Source organism: Coturnix japonica, chromosome 31 (assembly GCF_054131305.1).
Source record: "Coturnix japonica strain WE chromosome 31, WE-NBRP24, whole genome shotgun sequence".
Lineage (NCBI taxonomy): Eukaryota > Metazoa > Chordata > Aves > Galliformes > Phasianidae > Coturnix > Coturnix japonica.
This window is the reverse complement of record NC_140693.1, coordinates 2,084,138-2,111,327: the sequence shown is the minus strand read 5'-3', so window position 1 is coordinate 2,111,327 and position 27,190 is coordinate 2,084,138.

Here is a 27,190-nt window from a genome sequence, read left to right as displayed (position 1 = left end):
ATAGAAATAGAGGAAGCATTTACAGAGGAAAAAGGATTAAAGTGAGTTTACCTGCATTGACATGAGAGCAACACCCTGCCAGACCGCTGCCCTGTGAGCTGAGCAGAGCAGAGCAGAGACACAGTCCCCATGTATCAGGTAGTGTTATTCTGCTTACCAAAAGAATGAGTTCACTACAGAAGAGGCAAATCTTCCCCTCTGCTCCATCTGTGGCATACTCTGGAGTTCAAGGCATTGCAAAGCTATGGCACATCTACTTTCTTTCAATGATGAAAACTTAGTGTGCTCTGGGCTCTCATTTCAATTGCATCTAAAGAAGTCTAGGGTCATGCCAGCTGACAGGAAGCTGGCAAATGTTGTCTCATTGTAAGGAAGAGCAAGAAAGATGACATGGGCAATTATGGACCTGTCAGTCCAGAGCCTGGTAAAATTATGGAGAAAATGATGGTGGGAGTTATGGAAAAACAGCTGAAGGACAATTCTGTCATTGGTCGCAGCCAACACAAGTTTGTGAGGCAAAGGTCCTGTTTAATTTAAGCTCATTTTGTGACACAGTTATCCGTTTAGTTGACCAAGGGAAGCCAGTTGATGTAATCCTTGAGGATTTCAGTGGAGATTTTGATACTGTTTCTCACAACAACCTTCTGGACAGAATGTTCTGCATATGGCTAGACAGAAACACAATGTGGTGGGTGAGCAGTTGGCCAGTAGGTCAGTCCCAAAGGATTATAGTCAGTTTTTTCCATCAGGCTGGTAGATGGTCACTGTCGGGGTCCCCAGGGTTCCATTTTGGGGCCACTTTCCTTTCATGTTTATGCAGATGACTTGAATGCAGGACTAGAAGACGTTCTGAGCAAGTTTGCTGATGAGACCAGATGAGGAGGTGCTGTTGCCTCCACTGAGGGTGGAGAGGACTTGCAGAGAGATGTGGACAAGTCAGAGAAGTGGGTACCAGTTGGTACTAAGCACCAAGTGCATAAAGTATAACAAGAACAAGTGCCTGATTGTGCACCTGGGTAGGGGCAATGCTGGACATACACACTGACTGGATATGGGACACTGGAGAGGATTCTGACTGGAAAGGGTTGGGGTGCTGGTCAGCATCACACTGAATGTGAGTCAGCAGTGTGCCAAGGCAGCCAGGAAAGACAACAGTCCCCTGGAGTGCATGAAGCAACTTATTGCCAGCTGGGTGAGGGAAAGGGTTGTCCCTCTGCTCTGCATTGCTACTGCCTCACTATGTTCTGGGCACCACAGAACATAAAGGACTTCAAACTCTGGGAGAATGTGCAAAGGAGGGCACTGAAACCGAGAGATCTGAAGTTCAGAGTTTCACAGGGATTGGCTGCTTGTTCAGACTGGGCCCTTCTCACATCCCTGCTCACATCCTGCAATGAAACATAGGTCTCATATGGGACATGAACCTCACAGCGTCCTTGCACCACATGTAGAGCCTGGGATCTTCTGTCCCCATGTCTTTCATTTAACATCATACAAAATTCCAACACATTGCCCCAGGAAATGCCCAGAGCCAACATGACATACAGGACCTCTCTACCACTGGTCTTGCAATCAGGGCTTGACCTGTCTGCTTTGTAAGGCAAAGGAGAGGTTTCTTAGCATGCCAGTGCCTTTGCCTGCCTGTAGTCATGGCTTCCAGTTATCTTCTCTAACAAGTCCCTTGGGAAGCTTACTTGGTAATGTTCCTCAGCGGGCCCATTAATACTCCAAGAAACTTCACTGTTACTTCTGACTTTGTCTTGTTGAGCACTTTGTGCAAACTTCTCTCTGCACTAGAGGCTGATGAACTCAGCATCAAATGCACCCTGGGGCCCATTATAACCTAAAGAATCTCCTGTGCCTTATGCCATCTTGTTATCTTCTTCAGGTTATCAGAACTTGTTCAGCAAAAAGGAGGGATATCTGGAGAGAGCTTAAAGAATCCAGTATAAATTTATTGTCTATTTATTTATAGTTGGGTTTAAAGAAGACATTAAAGCAGCACTGTGCAACTGATACCAATCCAGGATGTCCCAATGAGTTCTGTACTGTTACTGTGTTGACAAAGGTCCTTCTCAACCTCCCCACCCAATTTCTGCTCACAATGGACCTATGGGACTTGCATCACTTTTCTTCACATCACTCTTCTCCTCTGCATTCATCCGCTCAGTGTTAAAACTGCTTTGCACCAACTCCCACTGGCTTTCCTCAGAGAACCAGCTACACATGGAAAAGGAAAGATTTCTCTTTTTTATCTGGCCAGCAAATGGAAAGAAAGGTGATGCAATTGAATGAACAGTAAAACACAGTGATCAACTGCATGCCATGTTCAAGCTGCATCTATTGAAGTTTGTCTTTCATATGGAATACTTTTAAAAGAAATGATTTATTCTGAGGTAGGATAGGATAGATTGAATCACAGTGAAGTAGTTGACAACAGAGGCCATCAGACTCTGGTAGATAGAGCAAATTCCAGTAATCTCCCTGGGATAGATCAGCCAGGTAGTTGAGAGGTATCAACTTAAAATTGATCAGGACTTGTGAGTATTTCACACATTGAGACGGGTTAACACATTCTCACTGATTCTCAGACTTTGGGGAGATGGAACAAATTCCAGTAATCCCCCTGAAAGTCAGAAATCAGACAGATAATTGGGAGGTATCTGACTGAACAAAGAGCAAGGGATGGAGAAATCTGGAGGGCAGTGGGAGTAGTTTGTGCCCAAATGGCCTGCTGAAAACATGCCCTTAACCATGGCCATTTCTTTAGGAGAGCTGAAAAAACTTGGAGGATGAGACACATCAAATAGGCAGCAGGGAAGAGTAGTGCTGGGCACCGGGCTATAGTCACAGGGCATTGGCACTGGCACCGCTGTCTGTGTCTCTGAATCTGAAGGCATTTGTGTCCAGCGAACACAGTTCTGGAAAACATTGTAGTTTCAGTAAAAGAAAAAAAAAGACATCAAATCACCTCAAAGATTCATATTTACAACTTAAAATGGAACAAGACTCATGAGAATTTTTCATGTTGAGAAGGGTTAACACATTTTCATTGATTTCCATCTTTGTCTTCAATTATTTGTTTCAGTTTTATTGACATTTATGATCAACTATTAAGCTTACAGCCTCAAAATAAATAAATAAATTAAAAGAGATACATTTGCATCTTGCACATGGCCTGATGCCCCTTTCACCTTCACAGTTCCCACAAGTCCTTCCATGCCGGAGAGTATGAGATCCAGCAGAGCACCTCTCCTCTTTGGTTCCTCCACTGCTTGGTCAAGAAGCTGCCATCTGTGCTCTCCATGGATCTGCTGGATGCCACATGCCCTGCTGTGCTGTCCCTGCCACAGATAATGGAGTGACAAAGGCCACCAAATGGGACAAGGGACAGACAACATCAGATTCCCATCTGTCTGCAGAGGGCACCTTCCATTTACTCTCCCTGATCAGGAAGACAGGAAAAGACACTGATGGTCTCCTCTGTTTGCCATTTCCATTAGCTCTGACCTGTCTGCTCTTCCATCCCCAGGCAGAGCTCAGTGCACTCTCACAGAGGGCATTCACCCTTCTTTATCTCCTCGCCCATCCATCCTAAAGACTCGGTATCCCCCTTGTGCTACAGTGCAGTTGTGGAAGCCATTAAACTGTGTCCCCATGGTCCAAACAGGAGCTCAGGCCTGCAGCTCTATCAAGATTTCTAGCTTCTTGTGTGTTGGTGTTTGCATTAGTGCAAAACCACAGAAGTAAACATCCTAATTGGAAAGCATCACTGGACATAGCCTGACTGGATAGCTAATCTATGGTATCAGTGTGCAGAAGGTGGCACACAAACATTAGACTGATCGTGGGCCTTGGAGTTGACACAGCAACATGGTCACACCATGGGCATGGCTTTCCTGAAGGCCCTGTGCTGCTCTTGCAGCTGTGAGTGAATTCACCAGACAGCCAGTGCTATCCCCTCTCTGGCCCTCGGCTGATGCCCAGGAAGGAGCTGTCTATCTCAGGGATTTCCCACATGGTTTACAAGCACTGGCACACATCAGGAGCAGCCCAGGCACCTTGGGCATCACCCAGTGTCTGTGTGTGAGCAGCTGCCTCCCAGCTGAAGGTCCGAGGACTCAGAGCAGGAGCTCACATGCAGGCAACTCCTTGTGCTCTTCTGAACTGAACCAGAGGAATCCCAGCTCCTGTGGGTGTGTAGGGAGCTGAATCCCATTTCAGCTCCAGGATTTCTGTCAAGGGATGAGACTCCTGCACTGCCTCAGCTGGATCACTGCCCTGCACAGGGAAAGTCCAAACCTTGCCTTCCTTGTCTGGTTGCCCTTATTGTTTCATCAAACGATCTCTGGGAGCACTCCCCATATGTCTCCAATCAGTCACTGACCACTGGACATGTGGTGGTTAATTGAGCGAATTTCAAAGCACAGTCATGATGCTGTTGTCTTTCAGGAGCTGTTGGCCATGAGGACCCAGGGACATGTCAGGGGAGACAAGTCGGAAAGATAAAAATGACATAATCTGCTGCTTGCCTGTCCAGGCTCCTGGGACACAGGGAGCTCATAAAAGTGTGCAGGGCTGCAGAGAGACAGCTGTGCCCAGGAGCAGCTCTTGTGCACAGCACAGCCTGCAGGTGACAGAAGGAGAGGAGAGAAACTGAAGAGAGCTTGCAGGATGTGTGTGGTGTGAGCGGGCTGTGAGCTCACTGCAGGAGCATTGCTCACAGACCATGACAGGGTAAGTCTCACTGCAGACCATGAGCTGCTTTTCATAGAGGGTCAACTTAATTTGGGACATCCCATAGGAGATCTGGATGCAGGCACTGCATGTTTCTTTACTGTGGAAAAAGCCTTCTGCTCCAGCTGAGGGCTTCCATACTGCAGTATGAAATCACAGCCCTGAGGGCTGCATGTCCCAGCACGGCTGCAGGCTGTGCAGCCGGGGCTGCAGGCGGGTGCCCAGGGCTGTCCTGCAGAGCAGGGTCCCTGCTGTGCCCAGGGGCTGTGTGCCGGGTATGGGACTCTGCCGCCTGCCAGGCTCAGCACTCAGCCTGCCCGGGGAGCTGCCCAGGGTGCTGCAGGGAGACGGGTGGGGGGAAGGAGCCCCCCGGCAGGGCTTGTGCTGCCACAGCTGCTGCCTGGGGCAGGGGATCACAACTCCACTGCACAACGGAATGTTTCTGAGGGCACTTTGCAAGAGGAGAGCCAAGGCAGGGGGTTTCCATTTCCTGTTCTGAGGCAAAGAGGTTTGGAGTCAGAAATCTAAAAGGGGCAATAAGAGTTCTGAGAATTTTTCATCAATCAATTGCTTGTTTTGTGAACACTCACACATGATGTGCTTTCAGTCTCCCCTTTCTCGAAGGATGGAATTATCATCATTTTCTGTAGGCATGAATAATTCACTTATCCTACAAACAGGCAGCATTTTCTAACTGAAACTGAATGCCACAGAAGCTCGGGTAGGGGGCTCTAAGAGCACTTGGGGTAAAGATATGAGACATGAAACAGATGAAAATATCCAGGGAGAAGGCATAAGAAAATAAAAGGAAGGTTAGAGCTCCATATGCTGCTTCTGCTTAAGGAATGCTGAAATACATGAAATTAAATGCAAGTAATGGTGCTAAATGTACACTGTTGTAAGAGAATAAAAACATTTCATATTATAGCAGGAGGAGTGCCTCTGAGAATGGTCTGGACTTGTCATTATCTTCTGCACTCTGAGCAGGACTCCAAGCCCAACAACAGCAGATGTCCAACAGCAGCTCCATCAGCGAGTTCCTCCTGCTGCCGTTGGCAGACACGCGGCAGCTGCAGCTCCTGCACTTCTGGCTCTTCCTGGGCATCTACCTGGCTGCCCTCCTGGGCAACGGCCTCATCAGCACAGCCGTAGCCTGCGACCGCCGCCTGCACACCCCCATGTACTTCTTCCTCCTCAACCTGGCCCTCCTCGACCTGGGCTGCATCTCCACCACTCTCCCCAAAGCCATGGCCAACGCCCTCTGGGACACCAGGGCCATCTCCTACACAGGATGTGCTGCACAGCTCTTTTTCTTTTCCTTCTTCCTCTCAGCAGAGTATTCCCTTCTCACCATCATGTCCTATGACCGCTACGTTGCCATCTGCAAGCCCCTGCACTACGGGACCTTGATGGACAGCAGAGCTTGTGCCACCATGGCAGCAGCTGCCTGGGGCACTGGGGTTCTCTATTCCCTGCTGCACACTGCCAGTACGTTTTCACTGCCTCTCTGCCAAGGCAATGTTGTCAACCAGTTTTTCTGTGAAATCCCACAGATCCTCAAGCTCTCCTGCTCTGGCTCCTACCTCATGGAATTTGTATTTCTCTTTTTTGGTGTCAGTTTAGGCTTTGGTTGCTTTGTTTTCATAGTTGTGTCCTATGTGCACATCTTCATGGCTGTGCTGAGGATGCCCTCTGAGCAGGGACGGCACAAAGCCTTCTCCATGTGCCTCCCTCACCTGGCTGTGGTCTCCCTGTTTCTCAGCACTGGTGCTTTTGCCTACCTGAAGCCCCCGTCCATTTCCTCCCCACTCCTGGATCTGACAGTGGCACTTCTGTATGCAGTGGTTCCTCCAACACTAAACCCTATTATCTACAGCATGAGGAACAGGGAGATCAAGCACGCTTTCAGGAAGGTGTTGCAATAAGCACTATTCCAGCTACAATAAAATGCACAACTTCCTCAATAGGATTCCCAGTGGTGGTTCTTTATGTTTTATGCATCTTTGTCTGTTTGATTATGTGAGATATAGGAATGTGCAAAAAAAAAATGTTATTGAACTTATAAATAAAAATGTATTTAAATTCTTTCCTACCTAATTTCCATTTTCTCACTCCAAGAACTCATGTAAACATGGAACCAGATTCCCTGAATATGTTATAAGATACCTAAAAAGCTTTCAAAATAGACTTACTTAGATTTTCTTTCTTCCTACTTTGCCTGGATTTGGGGAGGTACAGCCACAGACAGCAGCTCAACGTGCTCTTTTCATTCATGTGCTCTTACCAGTGCTGCAGTGCTCTTGAGTCCTCTCATTTGTGCAGTCCTGAAGGTCTTGTGTGTCTCACAACAGTCCTGTTGCCTCTACAGCAGCAATCCAGGGCTGCAGTCAGTAGCCGGCAATATGAACAGGTCTGTCAGAGCTGGTCTCCTTGCTGGCACTGCCATAACAAGAGGGCCCCTTTAGAGCAGGACCAGAGAACTGGAGGGAGGCCTCTTCCAAAGCTGGTGTAAGGAATATACCTCAGGAGCTGCTCCCTGAGAAAACCTTGAGATCTTCAGGTGCTCTTCACTGTGTGACCAGATCAGATTGAATAGTCCCAAGGAGATCCGTAAGCATCTCAAGGCAGTGCTGTGGTTTAAGGTTTATGGGTTGAGACAAAGAGAAAAAGAAAAGGATAATAATTATGACAAATGTATTTATACATATATAATATATTTAGTGTATTTTCACACATATACAACATATGCAGTTGCAAACATATATGAACTAATCCCTATGCGCATCTGTCTGCAAGTCCAGGATTAGTTGCAGGGGTTTTAACAGCCACAGGGTTCACTGTAGGAGCTGAAGTGGCTGTTGGGCTGTTGCAGGAGTTGAAGTGACCTCAGAGTTCATTGCCAGAGCTGGAACCACCACAGGACCTGTGACTATGTTGGAGCAGCCACTGGGCTCATTGGAGGGGTTGGAGCCACCGCAGGGCTGTACTTCCTCCCTTGGGAGGAATTTGTACCATTTTCTTATTACCATACTTGGAACAGCTACAGGACCCGTAGCAGGAGTAACTGCAGAGCTCATTATGAGGGGTGGAGTGACAGAGGGATCTGCCCAGAGCTTGGAGCAACTGCAGGACGTGTAGCAAAACCTTGGAGCTGCTGCATGGTCTGTGCCAGGAGTTGCAGAGGCTGCAGCACTGTCAGCAGATCCAGCTCTCTGGATCTGGCACACTGCAGTCATTTGTGCCTCTTGGGGGTTACCAGTGCCACAGCAGACCTGCCCCCAATATTCTACCAGTTTATCAGGATCCTGCAGTTGCTCGGAGATGGAGTTCCAAAGCCCTGGGGGTGCCCACCACTCCAGGCAGCTGCCCAGACCGTCCCACACCCTCTGCCATGCAGAGCCTTCTCACCTTGGGGCAGATCTCTCACTGATATTCCTGAATAATTGTTTAACCTCAATCATAGATTCATAGAATCACCAAGGTTGGAAAAGGCCTAAAAGATCATCCAGTCCAACCGTTCACCTATTACCTATAGCTCCCACTAAACCATGTCCCTCAACACAATATCCAGTACACCCCCGGACTCACAGAGGCGACAATGTAAATTGTGTAATTCCTAATCATATGGACAATATTACTTCCAAAACCCAAAGATGACCGCAGAGCTGAATGTGCACAAAACTTCACTTTGTCAGCTGCCAATTTTATCGTGGTACAAACTGAGGTCAAACAGCATAGCAAAATAAATACCCTAATGCAGCATCCAAGCACCAAGTAAGGAGCTGTGCAGTGAAGCTTCATGAGAAGACTCAACAAGCTCCACACATAGGGAGCACATCCACACATATCAGCACCATGGCCTGCACTTCTCCAGCTCCCACAAAGCCCTGTCCGCTCTGGACAGATGTGCTGCTATCTCAACCCTTGGAGCCTCACATCAGGCACCAAAATGACAGTGGTTGTTGAACCCAACATGTGGCTCAGCAGCACACAGTGCTTTGTGCACTGCCCAATTCCCAGTGGGATGGGGATGAGAACTGGGAAAAAGAGTACAACTTCTGGGATGTAACAAAGCAGTTTACTAAGAGAGATAAAAGAAGTGGAGTAATAGTTATCACTATATATCCGTTGATATGGAATTGTATGTAACAACTGATGCACAAGCACTTGCTCAGCACCACCAAACTGATGCTCAGCTGGACCCTGGGCAGTGAAGAGACTGAGATGAACTCCCACCCCTTTCAATACAATTTCTGCTTGCTGTCAGCTGATAGAGAACGTCCCTTTGGCCACTATCAGTCAGCTGTCCTCACTCTGTTCCCTCCCAGCTCCATGTGCCCTCCACTGACCATGGCCTTGGCTCTGTACAACACTGCTTAGCAGCAGCTGTAAACATCAGAGTGTTATCAATGGTTTTCTCCTAGAACCAAAACACTGCACCACAGCAGACAGTCTGAAGAAAACAATTCCATTCCAGCTGTAACTCAGATTCCTGCCTGTCCCCTCTTCTTGTTCTTCCTGATCAGGAAGCAAGGAACAGAATCTGCCGCTCTCCTCTCTGAGCCCTTTCCATCAGTTCTCAGCTGGCTCCTCTGCCATCCCCAGGCAGAGCTCAGTGCCCTCTCATGGATGGCAGCAGCCTTTTCTCTTCTTCCTTGCCCATCCGTCATGCAGAATCTGTACCCCATTTGCTACAGTACAGAGCTGAGAATCAACCCACCATGTCTCTGTGAACCAAACAAGACCCTAGGCCTGCAAAGGCACAGAGATTTGGAGTTCGCTGAGTGAATGTTTGTGGTCCTCTCATTAGTGTAACGACTCTTCAGAAAGGATCCCCTTCCAGAAGCATGTTTTGATTTTGCCTGGCTGGGCCTTGCATCTACACCGTGCTACTGGTGTTCAGAAGATGGCACACAGGTACGAGACCCATTGTGGGGCTCACAGTTGTCCAGTGAACATTGTCACTACCCAGGGCATGTCTTTCCTAAAGGTCCTCAGTGGCATTTGCCAGCTGGCTGGGGGTGTGCTGGAGACCCCAGGGAACTGCCATTCTGTTGTAATACAAGAAGAATTTTACAGAGCAGCAGCCATGGATCAAGATAAGCACTTTACAGAGCAGCAGCTGCAGAGCAGGATAAATAGCATGAGAACCAAGGACACCTCTAGCAAAAGAGTGAAAGGCTCGTGGCTTTGAAGCGGGGTTTTAGGGTTCTTATTGCAGAAGCTTTCTTCCAATTAGTTCGTGTGATTTTTGAACACCCTTGTTTGTTTGCTATAAAAGTACGGCTCTTCAGGCAATAGATGGACACAGCTATATTTAACTATATTGGTGTGTGGTTGTTTGTCCTAGAACGCTGACTTTTGCCTTCAGGTTCGCCAACACATGGGGGCCCGCAATGTCATGGGATTTAACTCTTGAACACCTGTGGGATCCCGAGAAACTAAGCCAGTATTTGAGTGAGGGATGGCGCAGCCTAGATAGATCTAAGGGGGTATGACTTATTTGGGGCTTGGCTTGTGCTTACCGTGCTCTATATAACACTGTTCCGAAAAGAGAGAATTTCCGAGCTGAGGTTCTAGCCAAAAAGGGAAATCCCCAAGTCAATTTTGATCAGTCACAGGAGGCACCAGTAACAATATCAGTTGCCCTTGTGGAAGGCAAGAAATGGAAATGGGTGTCCTCACGTCTAGAACGGAAAAAAGAAGTGGAGGAGGAGGCAACAGAAGATCCAGGTGACAGGTCTGGATAAGTACCGAGAAAGGAAAAAGGAAAAGTGTCATGAAGAAGAGAGTGATGAGGAGGAAATCTCTGTTACTGTTTGTCGATCCCTGAAGATGACTGAAATCGAAGGCGTAAGAAAGGAGTTCACACGGCACCAGAATGAATCTCTTGTTACCTGGTTGCTTCGCTGTTGGGACAGCTGGGACGGTAGCTTGTTGTGATGTGACGGGCCCTTCCCCATATTCTGGAAGAATCTTAGTGTAATACAGTGGGTGTAGACAAAAAGGCGTAGGTTATATAAGGATGTGTCTGTTTCAATAAATCGCCATTTTGCCACTTCATCTCCTTGGTGTCACTTGGTAATTGGCCTAGCTGCTGCTTCAGTTGAAGGCGAGAGATCGTAAAGAAATTAACGACCATAAAGCCTTCATGTGTATCATTAAAATTCTCAGCTATTAGACACAAGCGCTTTCCAGATTGAGCAAGGAACAACAGTAAATTGCACTGTGTGTTTCCTTGTGGTGTTACCTACGTGACCACAGAGAAGACACGAGGAAGTGGCATGACCAGCCTACTCCTGTACTATGAGCACGGGTGAGGGAACTACAAAACAGTCCAACCACCAGTACGGCTGCTCCAGTTATTACAGGTAACCAATAGAGGGGCCCTGCCCTCATTCAAGGGAGTGGAAGGGATAATAGAGTTTATTGGACTGTGTGGATTTGATGGCCTAGCACATCAGAACCACAGAAATATAAGGCACTGGTGGATACTGGTGCACAGTGCACCCTAATGCCCTCCAGTCATGAAGGGACAGAATCAATCCATATTTCTGGATATCTCTCAAGAATTGACTGTGTTGGAGGCTGAAATAAGCCTCACTGGTAAAGACTGGAAAAAACATCCTATGTGAGTGGTCCAGGGTTTCCGTTCATACTTGGTATTGAGGATACCTCAGAAGAGGGCATTTCAAGGATACTAAGGGGTATCACTGGGCCTTTGGAATCGCTGCTGTAGATATGGACAACATTAAGCAGCTGTCTGTTTTGCCTGGCCTGTCAGAGGACCCGTCTGTTGTGAGGCTGCTACGAGTAAAAATAAAAGAGCAGCAGGTACCGATTGCTACAAAGACAGTGCACAGACGGCAGTATCGCACCAACAGGGATTCCTTGCTCCCCATTCATGATTTGATTCGCCAGTTGGAGAATCAGGGAGTGATCAGTAAAACTCACTCACCTTTTAACAGCTCCATATGGCCAGTGCGTAAAGCCAGTGGAGAATGGAGGCTGACAGTAGACTACCGTGGCCTGAATGAGGTCACACCCCCACTGAGTGCTGCTGTGCTGGAGAGCAAATAATTCAAATTCTTCTATGAGCCAGTTTTGCTATTAAGTGAAGCAAAGTAAAAGGGCCTGCCCAGGAAATTCAGTTCTTAGGTATAAAGTGGCAGGATGGATGTCATCACATCCCAACAGTGATTGACAAAATCACTGCCATGTCTCCACCAACTAGCAAGAAAGAGACACAATCTTTCCTGGGTGCAGTGGGCTTTTGGAGGATGCACATTCCAAACTACAGCCTCATTGTAAGCCCCCTTTATCAGGTGATGCAGAAGAAGAATGATTTTGCATAGGGCCCAGAGCAGCAGCAGGCTTTTGAACAGATTAAACAGGAGATAGCCTGTGCCATGGACCTGGGGCCAGTACGGACTGGACAGGATGTAAAGAACATCCTCTATACTGCTGCTGGAGAGAAAGGTCCCACTTGGAGTTTGTGGCAAAGAGCCTCAGGAGGGACCCAAGGCCGACCCCTGGGATTCTGGAGCTGAGCGTACAAGGGGTCTGAAGAGTGCTACACTCCAACTGAGAAGGAGATCTTAGCCGCGTATGAGGGGGCTCGGGCTGCTTCCGAAGTAGCTGGTACTGAAATGCAGCTCTTTCTGGCACCTCGACTGTCAATGATGAACCGGATGTTGAAAGGGGAGGTTCTCTCCACCCATCATGCTACCGATGCCACCTGGAGCAAGTGGATTGCACTGATTAGACAACAAGCGCGGATGGGGAACCTCAATCGTCCAGGAATTTTAGAAGTGATCATGAACTGGACTGAAGATAAAAAGTTTGGAACATCACCAGGAGAAGAGGTGTCATGTGCTAAAGCGGCCCCACCATACATCGAACTACCAGAAAATGAAAAGAAATATGCTCTTTTCACTGATGGATCATTTCATATTGTAGGGAAGCATCGGAGATGGAAAGCTGCTGTTTGGAGCCCCACACGACAGGTCGCAGAGGCCACTGAAGGTAAAGGAGAATCAAGTCAGTTTGCAGAGGTAAAAGCTGTCCAGCTGACCTTAGATGTGGCTGAATGGGAGAGGTGGCCAATGCTTTATCTTTATACTGACTCATGGATGGTGGCAAATGCCTTATGGGGGTTGTTACAGCAGTGGGAACAAAATAACTGGCAACGGAGGTGTAAACCTATTTGGGCTGCTGAACTGTAGAAAAACATAACTGCTCAAAAAAAAGATATGATTGTAAAGGTGTGTCACGTGGATGCACACTTGCCCAAGAGTCGGGCTATTGCAGAACAACAAAACAACCATCAGGTAGGTCGAGCTGCCAGAATTGAGGTGGCTCAAATAGACTTGGACTGGCAGAACAAGAGTGAATTATTTCAAGCTTGATGGTTCCATGAGACCTCAGGCCATCAAGGAATGGACATAACATATAATTGGGCTAGAGACTGAGGGGTGGACTTAACTATGGATGCTATTGCACTGGTTATTCGTGACTGTGAATCATGTGCCATAATTAAACAAGCCAAGAATATGAAGCCTCTCTGGGGGGAAGGCCAAGGCAAAAGTATAAATATGGGGAGGAGTGACAGGTGAATGATGTCACCTTGCCAGGATCTCATAATGATAAGCGTTTTGTGCTTACCATGGTGGAAGCAACCACTGGGTGGCTTGAAACATACGCAGTACCCCATGCTACTGCCAGAAACACAATATTGGGTTGTTAGAAACAAGTCCTATAGAGACATGACACCTCAGAAAGAACTGAGTCTCATAATGGGACACATTTCAAAAATTCCCTTAATAAATACTTGGGCCAAAGTTCATGGCATTGAGTGGATTTATCATATCCCCTACCATGCACCAGCTTCTGGTAAAATTAAAAGATACAATGGGGTGTTGAAAACTATGTTGAAAGCAATGGGTGGTGGAACACTGAAGCACTGGGAAAAGCATTTGCATGTGGTGCAAGGATGCTGTTAAAGTTCATATCCCACATGTGCCCTGTGTCTCATCACAGGATGTGGGGTGTGAGAAGGGCCCAGTCTGAACAAGCAGTCAATCCCAGTGAAACTCTGAACTTCAGATCTCTCAGTTCCAGTGCCCTCCTGTGCACACTCTCCCATAGTTTGATGTTCTTTATGTTCTGCATTGCCCAGAAGTGCACCCAGTGCTCCAGGTGAGGCAGTAGCAATGCAGAGCAAAGAGGGACAAACCTTTCTCCCACCCAGCTGGCAATAAATTGCTTGATGCACTTTAGGGGACTGTTGGCCTTCTTGGCTGGCTGGGCACACTGCTGACTCACTTAAAATTTTATGTTGAGCAGGACCCCCAATCCTTTTCAGTCAGACGTCTCTCATGTGTCCAATATACAGACAGTGTTTATGTCCAGGGTTGCCCATACCCAGGTGCACAATCAGGCACTTGTTCTTGTTATACTTTATGCACTTGGTGCTTAGTACCAACTGGTACCCACTTCTCTGACTTGTCCACATCTCTCTGCAAGTCCTCTCCACCCTCAGTGGAGGCAACAACACCTCCTCATCTGGTCTCATCAGCAAACTTGCTCAGAACATCTTCTAGTCCTGCATGCAAGTCATCTGCATAAACATGAAAGGAAAGTGGCCCTAAAATGGAACCCTGGGGAGCTCTGACAGTGACCATCTACCAGCCCAATGGAACCCACTGACTATAATCCTTTGGGACAGAACTACTGGCCAACTGCTCACCCACCACTGCTGGTGAACCTGAAAGGCAAAATGTCAGCGTGCTGGGTCAAACAGAGAAACACCAATATAGTTACATATAGCTGCATCAATTTATTGCCCGAAAGCCAGACTTTTATAGGAGACAGACAAGGGTGTCCAAAAATCACACACGCTAATTGGAGGAAAGCTACTGCAATAACAACCCTATAACCCCCCTTCAAAGCCACGAGCCATTCATTCTTTTCCTAGAGATGTCCTTTGTTCTCATGCTGTTTATCCTGCTCCGCAGCTGCTGCTCTGTGAACTCCTTATCTCAATCCATGGCTGCTGCTCTGTAAAATTCTTCTTGTATTACAACACACCACGTTCTGTTTCTGTCTAGCTGTATGCAGGAATTTCTGTCCAGAAGGGTGCTGGAGAAATAGTATCAAAAGCTCTACTGAAATCCTCAAGGATTACATCAACTGCCTTCCCTTGTTCAGCTCAATGGATAAAGGTGTCATAAAAAGACCTGAAATTAAATAGGACCTTCCCCTCTGTATCTTGTGTTGTCTGTGACCTGTCCTTCAGTTGTTTTTCCATAACTCCCACCATCATTTTCTCCATAATTTTACCAAGCACTGTAGTGAGACTGACAGGTCCATAGTTGCCCGTGTCATCTTTCTTGCTCTTCCTTACAATGAGACAACATTTGCCAGCTTCCTGTCAACAGGTATGACCCTAGATTTATTAGATGCCATTGAAATGCGAGCCCAGAGCATGCTAAAGTGTCATCAGTGCAAGAACGTAGATGTGCCATAGCTTTGCAATGCCTTGAAATCCAGACTATGCCACAGATGGAGCAGAGAGGAAGATCTGCCTCTTCTGTTCTGAGCTCATCCTTTTGATAAGCTGAATATCACTACATACTCCATGGGGTCAGGTGCAAAAGACACAATGGGTGCCCTAAGCACGTGGCTGAGGTGGTATTTAGGATGGCCAAGAATACCTCCCTTCTGGCCCTCAGCTGATGCTCCAGAAGGAGGTGTCTATCTCATAGATTTTCCGTCACAGTTTACAAGCACTAGCACAAAACTAGGATCACCCAAGGCACCTTGGGCATCACTGAGAGACTGTGTATGAGTAGTGCAGTCCCTGTGGAATAAAAACCAAGGATTCAGATGAGGGACTCACACACAGACACCTCACTGTGCACATCTGAACTCAGCTAGGTGAACTTGTAGCTCCTGTGGTTCTTTGAAAAACTGATCCCAATTCAGCCCCAGGGTTTCCATCTGAGGATGAGATGCCTAACGCTAGAATAAGGATGGGATGGTCTGTTGATAACAGGACAAATGGAAACGGATTTAAATTAAAAAGGGGAGACATAGGTTAGATGTGAGGAACCTATATTTTTGCACAGCAACACTGGAAAAAGTTGCCCTCAGAGGCTGTGCATGCCCAATGGATGGGATCCTGGGTTTACTCTGGGTTTACCCTCACGTCAGTCCATGTTTCTACTCATACTTTTGTCTAGGTGAACTCTCACTTTACTCAAGGTTTTACTCACAGTTTACCATCAGGGAGTGTGATCGGGAGATGGGCTGGTGGAGTGACTTGCTGGCATCCCCGAGGGAAGGCTGCCAGGCAGATACCCCCAGAAAAGTGGTTGACTCCCTGCCCTGTCACAGTCAGACAGACCTGACTGATGAGAAGGGTTGGAAGAGAGTCCCAACTCAACATCACAGGAGCCCCCCCATGCCTGCCTAGCCCTCGACCCCTGATCCATCTAAGCAACAGGTTTGACACTCTGAAATCTGAAGGAGATAAGAATGGGGAGGCAATGGAGGATCTGCCTAGGAGGAAACCTAATGCAAGGCAGTCACTACCAAGCCTTGTGACTTCCTCTGCCATCAAAGAAAGAAGGGTGGCCGTGGTGGGTGACTCCCTTCTCAGAGGAATAGAGGGCCCCATTTGCAGACTGGACCCCAGTTGTCAGTAAGTCTGCTGCCTTCTTGGTTTCAGGTCAGGGACATAATGAGGAAACTCCCAATGCTGGTTAGGTCCACTGATTATTTTCCACTACTCATAGTTTAGGTGGGCAGTGATGAAATTTCTTAGATAAGACTACAAACTATAAAAAGAGATTTCAGGAATTTAGGCCATTTAGTTCACAAAGTGGGAGATCAAGTGATTTTTTGTTCTATACCTTCAGTGGCAGTGAGGGACACAGAGCAGGCTTGGAAAGCAAAGCAATGAACAATTGTCTCAGAGGTTGGTACTGAGCCAGAAACTTTGAGTTCTTTGATCACAGGACAGTTTACTTGGCCCATGGTCTGTTATCCATGAATGGAACCCAACTGTCTCAAAGGGGGAAGTGAATCCTAGCATAGACGGTAGCGGGGCTTATCGAAAGAGCTTTAAACTAGCTACGATGGGGGAGTGGACAAAACAGGGCTTACCAGAGATAAGCCTAGGGAAATGCTGTTTGAGCTGGGAGAGAGGCAGATGCCTCAGCTGAAGTGCGTCTACACCAACGCACGCAGCTTGGTCAACAAGCAAGAGGAGCTGGAAGCAACTGTGCATCTGACAAACCATGACCTAGTTGCTATTACCGACCCATGGTGGGACCACTGCCATGACTGGAGTGCTGTGATGGATGGTTACAAGCTCTTCAGAAGGGATAGAGGAGGAAGGAAGGGTGGTGGTGTGGCCCTTTATATTAAAGAGAGTTTTGATGTTGAAGAGCTTGGGCTTCAGAATGAAGTGCATGTTTGTAAGGATCGGGGGAAAGGCCTGTAAGTGTGACATCTTGCTAAAGGTTTCTTATAGACCGCCTAATTGATGGGTGAGGCATTCTATGAGCAGCTTACTGAAGTCGCAAGATTGCCAGCACTCATTTTCTTGGGAGACTACAACTTCTCTGATATATGCTGGGAATATAATAAATAGCAGAGGAATCAGTCCAAGAGGTTTATAGATTGCATGCAAGACAGCTTCCTTACACAGCTGGTATGAAGTCCTACCAGGGGTGGTTCCTTGCTAGACCTGCTCTTCACTAACAGTGAAGGACTGGTAGGAGTTGAGAAGGTTGGGGACTGTCTTGGGCAGAGTGGCCATGAAATGGTAGAATTCTCTATTCTTGGAGATGTCAGAAGGGTGACTAGCAAAACTACTATCCTGAACTTCTAGAGGGCGGACTTTGACCTGTTCAGGACACTTGTAGCACAGGTCCCTTGGGAGTCGCTCCTTATGGGTAAAGGGGTCCAGGAAGCCTGGACACTCCTCAAGATGGAAATCTTAAAGGCACGAGATCAGGCTGTCCCTGAATGCCATAAGGTGAGCCATAGGGGAAGAAGACCAGTGCAGATGAACTGGGGAAAACTATTGAGACTCAGGAAGAAAAAGAGAATCTCCGTCCTCTGGAAGAAGGGGCTGGGTACTTGGGGAGATTACAAGGAAGTTGCTAAGGCATGCAGGGAGGAAGTTAGGAAGGCACATTAATTCCCTGTCCCTTAATCCATGCCCAGAGCTTCTCAGCCATGTCACTGCCAACTGTAAGCTCCATGCAGAGTTCAAGTGGGACACAGAGGGCACAGCCTTCTGCTGGGTGGATGCAAGTGTTGGTGGAACCAGATGGGACAAAGCCCTCCCACCATGCCCTCCTGGGAAAATGGCCACCCCAAGAATGGCAGTCTGCCTCCTCCATGACCCCATCTGAAATGCTCCTGCACTGATTGATTATAGGGCTTTAAACCAGGTCCAAATGGGGAAGGGTGGGGAATTGGATGTGACAGAGAAGGGCTGAGGGATATTGTTGCTGTTGGAGATTGAATGGAAAGCCTCTGAGTTGTTCTATAGGATTGTGTGAGGATTCCTCAGAGAAAGTCTTGTTGCCAATACCCCGTCCTAAATCTTACTGTGTACCCTCTGGGGGTAACCCCAACCTACTGCTGCCCTAAAGTGCCTGTAGACCAGTGCGGGTAGCATGGGAAATAAACGGGACAAATCAAGAGAAAACCACAGAGCTTTTCCTTTCATGCAGGCTGCTGATTCTGAGCAAGGCCCTGAACATCAGTACCACAGTGTAGATGCAAGACCCAGACAGGCTAAATCAAAGCATGCTTCTGGAAGGGGATGCTTTCTGAAGAATCCTTACACTAATGAGAGGACCACAAACATTCACTCAGCGAACTCCAAATCTCTGTGCCTTTGCAGGCCTAGGGTCTTGTTTGGTTCACAGAGACACGGTGGGTTGATTCTCAGCTCTGTACTGTAGCAAATGGGGTACAGATTCTGCATGACGGATGGGCAAGGAAGAAGAGAAAAGGCTGCTGCCATCCATGAGAGGGCACTGAGCTCTGCCTGGGGATGGCAGAGGAGCCAGCTGAGAACTGATGGAAAGGGCTCAGAGAGGAGAGCGGCAGATTCTGTTCCTTGCTTCCTGATCAGGAAGAACAAGAAGAGGGGACAGGCAGGAATCTGAGTTACAGCTGGGATGGAATTGTTTTCTTCAGACTGTCTGCTGTGGTGCAGTGTTTTGGTTCTAGGAGAAAACCATTGATAACACTCTGATGTTTACAGCTGCTGCTAAGCAGTGTTGTACAGAGCCAAGGCCATGGTCAGTGGAGGGCACATGGAGCTGGGAGGGAACAGAGTGAGGACAGCTGACTGATAGTGGCCAAAGGGACGTTCTCTATCAGCTGACAGCAAGCAGAAATTGTATTGAAAGGGGTGGGAGTTCATCTCAGTCTCTTCACTGCTCAGGGCCCAGCTGAGCATCAGTCTGGTGGTGCTGAGCAAGTGCTTGTGCATCAGTTGTTACATACGATTCTATATCAACGGATATATAGTGATTACTATTACTCCTCTCCTTTTATCTCTCTTAGTAAACTGCTTTGTTACAACCCAGAAGTTGTACTCTTTTTCCCAGTTCTCATCCCCATCCCACTGGGAATGGGGCAGTGCACAAAGCACTGTGAGCTGCTGAGCCACATGTTGGGTTCAACAACCACAGTCATTTTGGTGCCTGATGCGAGGCTCCAAGGGTTGTGGTAACAGCACATCTGTCCAGAGTGGACAGGGCTTTGTGGGAGTTGGAGATGTGCAGGCCATGGTGCTGATAGTTTCCCTATTTGTGAAGCTTGCTGAGTCTTCTCATGAAGCTGCATTTCACAGCTCCTTGCTTGCTGCTTGTTTTCCCTGCTGCATCATTTATCAACTCTGGATGCTGGATTAGGGTATTTATTTTGCTATGCTGTTTGACCTTGGTTTGTACCACGATAAAATTGGCAAAGTGAAGTTTTGTGCACATTCAGCTCTTTGGACATCTTTGGGTTTTGGAAGTAATATTGTTGGTATGATTAGGAATTACACATTTTACACTGTCGTCTCTGGGAGACCAGGGGTATTCAAGGAGAGACTGGATATTGTGTTGAGGGACATGGTTAAGTGGGAGCTATTGGTAATAGGTGAACGGTTGGATTGGATGATCTTTCAGGCCTTTTCCAGCCTTGGTGATTCTATGAATCTATGATTGAGGTTAAACAATTATTCAGGAATATCAGTGAGAGATCTGCCCCAAGGTGAGAAGGCTCTGCATGGCAGGGGGTGTGGGACAGTCTGGGCAGCTGCCTGGAGTGGTGGGCACCCCCAGGGCTTTGGAACTTCATCTCCGAGCAACTGCAGGATCCTGAGAAACTGGTAGAATATTGGAGACAGGTCTGCTGTGGCACTGGTAATCCTAAAAAGGCCCAAATGACTGCAGTGTGCCAGGGCCTGGCCCACACCTACTGAGCTGTGTTCAACACTATTCAGCATCTTCAAGGGGAAGAGAGCTGGATCTGCTGACATTGCTGCAGCCTCTGCAACTCCTGGCACAGTCCCTGCAATAGCTCCAAGTTTTTGCTACACATCCTGCAGTTGCTCCAAGCTCTGGACAGATCCCACTGTCACTCCACCCCTCATAAGGAGCTCTGCGGTCACTTATGCTACAGGTCCTGTAGCTGTTCCAAGTATTGAGATAAGAAAATTAAGCAAACCACTGAGTGCTGCTGTAGAGACGACGGGACTGCTGTGAGACACACAAGACCTTCAGGCCTGTAGAAATGAGAGGACTCGAATCCTCTGTGCACTGTATCAGTGTAAAGAGAGGAGGAATGAAAAGAACTAGTTGTGCTTCTATCTGTGGCTGTACCTTCCCCAAATCCAGACAAAGTTGGATAAGAGAAGAGCTAAGGAAAAGCGTATTTTGAATGCTATTTATTTATCTCTTAACCTATTCGGGGAATCTGGTTCCATGTTTACATGAGCTCTTGGAGTGAGAAAATGGATAGTAGGTGTGAAAGAAGTGAAACAAATTTTTATTTATAAGTTCAATAACATTTTTTTGCACGTTGCTATATCTCACATAATCAATCAATCAAAGATGCATAAAAGATGAAGAACCATCACTGGGAATCATGCGATGAAGATGTGCACTTTATTGAAGCAGGAATAGTGAGTATTGCAACACCTTCCTGAGAGCGTGCTTGATCTCCCTGTTCCTCATGCTGTAGATAATAGGGTTCAGTGTTGGAGGAACCACTGAGTACAGAAGTGCCACTGTCAGATCCAGGAGTGGGGAGGGAATGGAGGGGGGCTTCAGGTAGGCAAAAGCACCAGTGCTGAGAAACAGGGAGACCACGGCCAGGTGAGGGAGGCACGTGGAGAAGGCTTTGCGCCGTCCCTGCTCAGAGGGCATCCTCAGCACAGCCACGAAGATCTGCACATAGGACACAACTATGAAAACATAGCAGCCTACGTCTAAACTGATAGTAAAAATGAGAAACACAACTTCCCTGAGATTTGATTCTGAGCAGGAGAGCTTGAGGATCTGGGGGATTTCACAGAAAAACTGGTTGACAACATTGCCTTGGCAGAGAGGCAGTGAAAACGTACTGGCAGTGTGCAGCAGGGAATTGAGAACCCCAGTGCCCCAGGCAGCTGCTGCCATGGTGGCACAAGCTCTGCTGTCCATCAAGGTCCCGTAGTGCAGGGGCTTGCAGATGGCAACATAGCGGTCATAGGACATGATGGTGAGAAGGGAATACTCTGCTGACATGAAGAAGGTAAAGAAAAAGAGCTGTGCAGCACATCCTGTGTAGGAGATGGCCCTGTTGTCCTAGAGGGCGTTGGGCATGGCTTTGGGGAGAGTGGTGGAGATGCTGCCCAGGTCGAGGAGGGCCAGGTTGAGGAGGAAGAAGTACATGGGGGTGTGCAGGCGCCGGTCGCAGGCTACGGCTGTGCTGATGAGGCCGTTGCCCAGGAGGGCAGCCAGGTAGATGCCCAGGAAGAGCCAGAAGTGCAGGAGCTGCAGCTGCCGCGTGTCTGCCAACGGCAGCAGGAGGAACTCACTGATGGAGCTGCTGTTGGGCATCTGCTGTTGTTGGGCTTGGAGTCCTGCTCAGAGTGCAGAAGATAATGACAAGTCCAGACCATTCTCAGAGGCACTACTCCTGCTATACTATGAAATGTTTTAATTCTCCTACAACAGTGTACATTTAGCACCATTACTTGCATTTAATTTCATGTAGATCAGCATTCCTTAAGCAGAAGCAGCATATGGAGCTCTAACCTTCCTCTTATTTTCTTATCCCTTCTCCCTGGATATTTTCATCTGTTTCATGTCTCATATCTTTACCCCAAGTGCTCTTAGAGCCCCCTACCCGAGCTTCTGTGGCATTCAGTTTCAGTTAGAAAATGCTGCCTGTTTGTAGGATAAGTGAATTATTCATGCCTACAGAAAATGAAGATAATTCCATCCTTCGAGAAAGGGGAGACTGAAAGCACATCATGTGTGAGTGTTCACAAAACAAGCAATTGATTGATGAAAAATTCTCAGAACTCTTATTGCCCCTTTTAGATTTCTGACTCCAAACCTCTTTGCCTCAGAACAGGAAATGGAAACCCCCTGCCTTGGCTCTCCTCTTGCAAAGTGCCCTCAGAAACATTCAGTTGTGCAGTGGAGCTGTGATCCCCTGCCCCAGGCAGCAGCTGTGGCAGCACAAACCCTGCTGGGGGCTCCTTACCCCACACGTCTCCCCGCAGCGCCCTGGGCAGCTCCCCGGGCAGGCTGAGTGCTGAGCCTGGCAGGCGGCAGAGTCCCATACCCGGCACACAGCCCCTGGGACACAGCAGGGACCCTGCTCTGCAGGACAGCCCTGGGCACCCGTCTCAGCTGGAGCAGAAAGCTTTTTCCACAGTAAAGAAACATGCAGTGCCTGCAGTCAGATCTCCTATGGGATGTCCCAGTTATAGTTACCCCTTAATTAAAAGCAGCTCATGGTCAGCTGTGAGACTTACCTTGTCATGGTCTGTGAGCAATGCTCCTGCAGTGAGTTCACAGCCCGCTCACACCACACACATCCTGCAAGCTCTCTCCAATTTCTCTCCTCTCCTTCTGTCACCTGCAGGCTGTGCTGTGCACGAGATCTGCTCCTGCGCACAGCTGTCTCTCTGCAGCTCTGCCCACTTTTATGAGCTCCCTGTGTCCCAGGAACCTGGACAAGCAAGCAGCAGATTATGTCATTTTTATCCTTCCCACTCATTTCCCCTGACATGTCCCTGGGTCCTCATGGCCAACAGCTCCTGAAAGACAACAGCATCATGACTGTGCTTTGAAATCCACTCAATTAACCACCACATGTCCAGTGGTCAGTGACTGATTGGAGACATATGGGGAGTGCTCCCAGAGATCGTTTGATGAAACAATAAGGGCAACCAGACAAGGAAGGCGAGGTTTGGACTTTCCCTGTGCAGGGCAGTGATCCAGCTGAGGCAGCGCAGGAGTCTCATCCCTTGACAGAAATCCTGGAGCTGAAATGGGATTCGGCTCCCCACAGAACCACAGGAGCTGGGATTTCTCTGGTTCAGTTCAGAAGTGCACAAGGAGTTGCCTGCATGTGAGCTCCTGCTCTGAGTCCTCGGTCCTTCAGCTGGGAGGCAGCAGCTCACACACAGACACTGGGTGATGCCCAAGGTGCCTGGGCTGCTCCTGATGTTTGCAAGTGCTTGTAAACCGTGTGGGAAATCCCTGAGATAGACACCTCCTTCCTGGGCATCAGCTGAGGGCCAGAGAGGGGATAGCACCGGCTGTCCGGTGAATTCACTCACAGCTACAAGAGCAGCACAGGGCCTTCAGGAAAGCCATGCCCATGGTGTGTCCGTGCTGCTACGTCACCTCCAAGACCCACGATCGGTCTAATGTTTGTGTGCCACCTTCTGCACACTGATTCTATAGATGAGCTATCCAGTCAGGCAATGTCCAGTGATGCTTTTCAATTAGGATATTTACTTCTGTGCTTTTGCACTAATGCAAACACCAACACACAAGAAGCTAGAAATCTTGGTAGAGCTGCAGGCCTGAGCTCCTGTTTGGACAATGGGGACACAGTTTAATGGTTTCCACAACTGCACTGTAGCACAAGGGGGATACCGAGTCTTTAGGATGGATGGGCGAGGAGACAAAGAAGGGCGACTGCCCTCTGTGAGAGTGCACTGAGCTCTGCCTGGGGATGGAAGAGCAGACAGGTCAGAGCTAATGGAAATGGCAAACAGAGGAGACCATCAGTGTCTTTTCCTGTCTTCCTGATCAGGGAGAGTAAATGGAAGGTGCCCTCTGCAGACAGATGGGAATCTGATGTTGTCTGTCCCTTGTCCCATTTGGTGGCCTTTGTCACTCCATTATCTGTGGCAGGGACAGCACAGCAGGGCATGTGGCATCCAGCAGATCCCTGGAGAGCACAGATGGCAGCTTCTTGACCAAGCAGTGGAGGAACCAAAGAGGAGAGGTGCTCTGCTGGATCTCATACTCTCCGGCATGGAAGGACTTGTGGGAACTGTGAAGGTGAAAGGGGCATCAGGCCATGTGCAAGATGCAAATGTATCTCTTTTAATTTATTTATTTATTTTGAGGCTGTAAGCTTAATAGTTGATCATAAATGTCAATAAAACTGAAACAAATAATTGAAGACAAAGATGGAAATCAATGAAAATGTGTTAACCCTTCTCAACATGAAAAATTCTCATGAGTCTTGTTCCATTTTAAGTTGTAAATATGAATCTTTGAGGTGATTTGATGTCTTTTTTTTTCTTTTACTGAAACTACAATGTTTTCCAGAACTGTGTTCGCTGGACACAAATGCCTTCAGGTTCAGAGACACAGACAGCGGTGCCAGTGCCAATGCCCTGTGACTGTAGCCTGGTGCCCAGCACTACTCTTCCCTGCTGCCTATTTGATGTGCCTCATCCTCCAAGTTTTTTCAGCTCTCCTAAAGAAATGGCCATGGTTAAGGGCATGTTTTCAGCAGGCCATTTGGGCACACACTACTCCCACTGCCCTCCAGATTTCTCCATCCCTTGTTCTTTGTTCAGTCAGATACCTCCCAATTATCTGTCTGATTTCTGACTTTCAGGGGGATTACTGGAATTTGTTCCATCTCCCCAAAGTCTGATGGAATGTGTTGTCAACTCCTTCACTGTGATTTGATCTATCCCTTCCTATCTATTCTTTTTCTTTTTCTTCTTATACTTTTTCTTTTTCTCAATCACTGTCTCTTTTTTATTAAGGCACGAAGTCTGAAAGATGTTCATTAATGTCAGTAAAAGTGAAAAACAGAGTTGGAGACAAAGATATAATTCAATGAGAATGTGTTAACCCATCTCAATGTGTGAAATACTCACAAGTCCTGATCAGTTTTAAGTTGATACCTCTCAACTACCTGGCTGATCTATCCCAGGAAGATTACTGGAATTTGCTCCATCTCTCAGAGTCTGATGGCCTCTGTTGTCAACTACTTCACTGTGATTCAATCTATCCTATCCTACCTCAGAATAAATCATTTCTTTTAAAAATATTCCATATGAAAGACAAACTTCAATAGATGCCGCTTGAACATGGCATGCAGTTGATCACTGTGTTTTACTGTTCATTCAATTGCATCACCTTTCTTTCCATTTGCTGGCCAGATAAAAAAGAGAAATCTTTCCTTTTCCATGTGTAGCTGGTTCTCTGAGGAAAGCCAGTGGGAGTTGGTGCAAAGCAGTTTTAACACTGAGCGGATGAATGCAGAGGAGAAGAGTGATGTGAAGAAAAGTGATGCAAGTCCCATAGGTCCATTGTGAGCAGAAATTGGGTGGGGAGGTTGAGAAGGACCTTTGTCAACACAGTAACAGTACAGAACTCATTGGGACATCCTGGATTGGTATCAGTTGCACAGTGCTGCTTTAATGTCTTCTTTAAACCCAACTATAAATAAATAGACAATAAATTTATACTGGATTCTTTAAGCTCTCTCCAGATATCCCTCCTTTTTGCTGAACAAGTTCTGATAACCTGAAGAAGATAACAAGATGGCATAAGGCACAGGAGATTCTTTAGGTTATAATGGGCCCCAGGGTGCATTTGATGCTGAGTTCATCAGCCTCTAGTGCAGAGAGAAGTTTGCACAAAGTGCTCAACAAGACAAAGTCGGAAGTAACAGTGAAGTTTCTTGGAGTATTAATGGGCCCACTGAGGGCCATTACCAAGTAAGCTTCCCAAGGGACTTGTTAGAGAAGATAACTGGAAGCCATGACTACAGGCAGGCAAAGGCACTGGCATGCTAAGAAACCTCTCCTTTGCCTTACGAAGCAGACAGGTCAAGCCCTGATTGCAAGACCAGTGGTAGAGAGATCCTGTCTCTCATGTTGGCTCCTGGCATTTCCTGGGGCAATGGGTTGGAGGTCCGTATGATGTTAAATGAAAGACATGGGGACAGAAGATCCCAGGCTCTACATGTGGTGCAAGGACGCTGTGAGGTTCATGTCCCATATGAGACCTATGTTTCATTGCAGGATGTGAGAAGGGATGTGAGAAGGGCCCAGTCTGAACAAGCAGTCAATCCCTGTGAAACTCTGAACTTCAGATCTCTCAGTTCCAGTGCCCTCGTTTGCACATTCTCCCAGAGTTTGAAGTCCTTTATGTTCTGCGGTGCACAATCAGGCACTTGTTCTTGTTATACGTTATGCACTTGGTGCTTAGTACCAACTGGTACCCACTTCTCTGACTTGTCCACATCTCTCTGCAAGTCCTCTCCACCCTCAGTGGAGGCAACAGCACCTCCTCATCTGGTCTCATCAGCAAACTTGCTCAGAACGTCTTCTAGTCCTGCATTCAAGTCATCTGCATAAACATGAAAGGAAAGTGGCCCCAAAATGGAACCCTGGGGACCCCGACAGTGACCATCTACCAGCCTGATGGAAAAAACTGACTATAATCCTTTGGGACTGACCTACTGGCCAACTGCTCACCCACCACATTGTGTTTCTGTCTAGCCATATGCAGAACATTCTGTCCAGAAGGTTGTTGTGAGAAACAGTATCAAAATCTCCACTGAAATCCTCAAGGATTACATCAACTGGCTTCCCTTGGTCAACTAAACGGATAACTGTGTCACAAAATGAGCTTAAATTAAACAGGACCTTTGCCTCACAAACTTGTGTTGGCTGCGACCAATGACAGAATTGTCCTTCAGCTGTTTTTCCATAACTCCCACCATCATTTTCTCCATAATTTTACCAGGCTCTGGACTGACAGGTCCATAATTGCCCATGTCATCTTTCTTGCTCTTCCTTACAATGAGACAACATTTGCCAGCTTCCTGTCAGCTGGCATGACCCTAGACTTCTTTAGATGCAATTGAAATGAGAGCCCAGAGCACACTAAGT